Below are 4,466 nucleotides of genomic sequence, written 5' to 3' on the forward strand. Positions count from 1 at the left end.
TATGAAATTTTGTGTTTGACATTATGCATATCTGAATTGACCACCAACCCCTTTTCCTTGACTTGTTTTGATTGGTTTAAAGCATGTTTACGTTCACATTCCACTGCATATTGTCGGCATACCTACCTTAGTGTTAAAATTTGCAGTTTAATTTCTAACTCCATCTTGATTATAATTAATTGACTTTAAATGTTAACTTCTAATCGATTTCGGAATTAATTTCCTTAGAGTCAATTATTATTGCTAATTTATTTTGGAAGGGCGGGAATTAACTCCCTTTCAATTTAATCTCCAATCCTATTAAATTGTAGAATTTTTGAATCATATTTAATTGGGTCGGATTTTTGGTAGTTTCACTTGAGTAGTAGATTTAGTCTTTGAAACTTTGGGGTTTAATCTTGATTTAAAGGAGCCAAAGATTTACTTCTACCGAATATACCTTCATTCTCATAGAGCTTTGGCCCACTTTTTTATATACATCCATATGTAGCTTGGTTTAGCTTGGTCTGAGTATGGATAGACTAACGACTTTTACATTTCAAAGCCACCCGTCTTCCACGACTCTTCCTCTACTTATCCAATGCTACATGCAATTTGCTAACACTTAATAAAATTATTCAACTTTCCTCTTAAGTACTGATTACTACCTTTTAACTCGGTTACAATTTCGATTTATCATTCGGTTACAACCCAATTTACCTATGAACAAATCAAGTGCAAACTCTAAATAATCTAGAGTTAACATGTATGCTCAGGAACCACAAAGTACTTTAAATATGTACAATTCCAAACTCCAGTTCCAAGACATCTCCGAAAAAGGTGCAACCTGTCCTGCCGTGACTGCTACGAAACCGTGTGACCAGCCGCCTTCCAACCGCCAATGAGTTTTGGCTTTGACATTTCAATTCAACCAGGTCGATACTGTACCATTCACAACCTGCAAAGAAATAATAACAGGTTTCAATAGCCTAACGAAACCATGATGAATTCTCGACACAACAACTCCTGACACCATTCGTGTTACCTTCACTTGATAAATCTAATGGTGCACACCCAAATCAAGCCTTTAAGTAATAACGGGAAAACAATTACCAAGCTCACTTCGGTTCCATTTCAACCACTAAGCGCCAAGGATCAATTAATCCTTTTGCTACCAGGACTCATGGCATCTCTCTGGATGTAGGCTACTACCAGGTTCGTTCGTTTGTACCTGCAACATGGCAGTCACAGCAGGGTCAGATATAACTTCTATAAAGCCAATTCTATTGGAACATACCTTGTTCTGACATGCACCAAATTAACTCAACACCAATCTCTTAACAGAACATTGCATTAGAATCACATTTCATTACACAGGCATTTTGAATCGCATCTGGCAGCTTGTTTTTAGCAATAGGAAGAAACCCATTAAATGACCTGTCATTTCAGCTTTCTTAGGCAAATTCATGGAGAGAAAGACCAAATTACCAAGAACTCGTGGAGATAAAAGCCAAACATGTATTCCATAACATACCGACACAGTGCATCCTGCACTCTTTCGTTTCATGTCGGCAATAGAAGTAGCATCCAACAGGGGCATTCACCTGCAGAATTTGAAGAAAAACATGTAGCACACCAATGACCAAAATAAAATGACAAGCATGTGATCTCAAATAGCAATACATCGGTAAGAGTTCTGCAGAAAGACTAAGGTAAATTAACAGTTCACTCATTTCAATAATAAATCCACCAATTTCCATTCTTAACAAACTCCAACTAACTCACTAACTGATTTAAAATTATTGAAACTAACTCTAACTGTTCTGAAATCAACATGTAACTGAAAAAATCATTTCGAGCTAACTGATTAACTGACTCCATTAACCTATAGCTAACAACTCTAACAAACAGTTAAACCTTTTTAACAGAAAATTGGAGGGAGGTACAAGTTCTTACACACTATAAAAGCTAACCTCATGGTGATTCTTCAGGGTTCTTCCAACCCTTTCTTCATCCTCTTCATTTCTTCATTTCTTCATTTCTCACTCTCCCAATTGCTTTCACCTTTTTCAAAGTTCTGCAACCTGTAGCCGCAAATCAATTCAAACCTGCAAATTCGACTCTGCAAATTCTGCAACAGAGTCACATTAGGTCGGCTCATCCCTTACCTGCAGAATCCTCAAAACTCAACCTTCAGTTCAACGGGATTCTTTCACTATCCTCGTGCAGAATCCATCTTCAATCAACAATACGCTTTCGCCTTCGATTCCCTTCCTCACATTTTCGTTTTCTTCTCAAATCCCTTTCTATGAACGGAATTTAAGACAAAGCCTGTAATCATTAATTCAACAATCTCACACATCGCATAACCAAAGAAGTCAGAAGAGCGAAGTCGCAACAAAGAAGATGGCTATGAAGGGGTGAAAGATTGGAATCGCATAAGAGATTTACGTGCTTCTGTCGCTGCAGTTGAACCCTGTAAAGCGATGTGTTCGCTTCGATTCACACCCATTCGCGTTTGAATCATCCGAACTGTCTTATCGTTGCGGTAAAGCGTCGTATTCGCTTCGATTCACGCCCGTTCAAACTGAATTGCTTAAGATATTGTTGAGAAGTTCAAGCGAGACTCCATGATTGGGGAAAATTAACGTGATACAGTTGTGTTGATTTCTTGAAGCGCAATAGCGGCGTCGTCCTTTAAACATCAGTTTTTCAACCCCGTGCTCACTGAATTGGAGAAGTGAATCCTCTCCAAACTCAATGTTGCCGAGAATATCCATCGTCAAACCGGTCAGCAGGCGGCAGAATCGCTCCGAAAAGCGATAAAAGACTTCGAGCCAAGATCGACTGAAGAATCAATTGGAGCGAAAACCCCATTCAAAGCTCCATCGGAACGAAGAACGTGTTGGATGAGGTAGTATCATGGTCGATTCCTCCTACTTTCTGGAAAAATCACAACCCATTGTCGATGATGGACGTCCATTCGCAGAGCGGTGTTACAATTCATTGCCCCTCTTTCGCGAGTATCAGACCTTTGGGGAAGTTGAAGAAGGACCGTGTTCTTTATCACGTGGGTCAAGCGGAATAAGCTATGTACGAACCGTCTCATCTGCACCTCACTTTCTCTTTCTGCACCCCTTTTCTCGTATGAACTGTGCCGTTTGGGCCTTTGTTTAGGGCCCTTGTGTAGTAATGGGAAACTACTTCCTTGTACCCCTCTATGGGTTCACAGTCCGGAATCAAGGGCCATTACGCCTAAATTCCTTGCTGCACCTCCAGGTTCTTACTAACACTCCCTTGGTCCAATTTTGGATTTCTATTGCACAATTACTTTGCCTCTTTTAATTGCTTTTTCTTTAGATATTAAAATTTGGAAATTAATTTTAGAATGTAATTTAGTTTTTAGGTTAATTAGGAATTAATTAGAAATATCTTGATTAGGTATTAGAAATTCATTAGTTTTAACTAATTTTTTAGGATATTAGTTAATTAGGTATTAGGATTCAATTAGGCTTATTCAAATGTTAGGTTAGATTAAAATCTTAGAATTTAGATCTAATCTAGTTTTAGCAATATTAGGTTAGTTAGATCGGGTAATCTTTTAAAACTTTAGAACTAGAATTGATTTAAGATATATTGAGTTTTAGAATTAGAACCGATTTAGGATTTAATAACATTTTTAGGATGATTGATATCTAGAATCTAATTGATTTTTTTAGCATATTGATGTAGCTTAATTCCTAGCCTTAGAATAACCTTAGAACTTGACCAAATTTTATATCATACTTAGAATTTAATTAGAATGTTATTTTGTTCCCAATTGAATATTTTGTGAATAACCATTTTACCCTTTAGGGGTTTATCTTACCATTTTGGTCATATAAATGCATGAGCCCTTAGGACTAGAATTTGATATTAGAAGTTTAATCAACTCTTAACAATGGCATGTCCCCCTAGAATTTGTACATAAATTTTTAACCAAGATTTTGACTAACTATAACATGGTCCCTTAGGACTAGAACTTGACATTAGAATTTTAATCAATTCCTAACAATTGTATGTTCCCCTAGGATTTTAACATAGGTTTCTTAATCAACTTTAATCAACCAATGCATGATCCCTTAGTATAGTTTCTAATAATTACTAACTTCTAGATTAGGATTAACCTAGTTCCCTAAACCAAAACAAACCCATGATTAAATTGATCAAAGGCAATTTTGATCAATTTAAATCCTTTGAACTTGTATAATTCCACAGTCTAGTTTGAGTTACCAAAAGACCCTTGATCACTTAATAAGACTTTTCTTCTAAGCTGTGAAGCTCGAAGCCTCAAGTCAAGATCTTCAATCAAGGCATCCTCAGTCATACCAAGCAGCGGATTATACAAGCAATCAAAGGTGGAAACTACAAGAGCTTGTTAAGTCAAAATTAGGATTGTAATAGAGAAGGAGTGGGACTGGAGTATTCCTACCCCCATTCTGAGTATC

The 4,466-nt window shown here is 37.0% G+C and overlaps 1 long non-coding RNA gene across 7 annotated transcripts; it reads right to left on the minus strand.

Moving 5' to 3' along the window:
* Positions 1–613: 613 nt before the first annotated feature.
* Positions 614–3,092, minus strand: LOC127129453 (uncharacterized). 7 transcript variants are annotated; one of them, XR_007806342.1, is made up of 5 exons: positions 2,431–3,087; positions 2,148–2,310; positions 1,953–2,063; positions 1,025–1,583; positions 614–937 (listed from the first exon to the last, which is right to left on the minus strand). It is a non-coding gene; the product is annotated as an uncharacterized LOC127129453 (long non-coding RNA). The 7 variants fall into 7 exon arrangements; XR_007806339.1 differs by having other exon boundaries at positions 2,148–3,090; XR_007806344.1 differs by having other exon boundaries at positions 1,025–1,416; positions 1,514–1,583; positions 1,953–3,090.
* Between the last annotated feature and the right edge of the window lie 1,374 nt (positions 3,093–4,466).

This window comes from Lathyrus oleraceus, chromosome 1, assembly GCF_024323335.1.
Source record: "Lathyrus oleraceus cultivar Zhongwan6 chromosome 1, CAAS_Psat_ZW6_1.0, whole genome shotgun sequence".
Taxonomy (NCBI): Eukaryota; Viridiplantae; Streptophyta; class Magnoliopsida; order Fabales; family Fabaceae; genus Lathyrus; species Lathyrus oleraceus.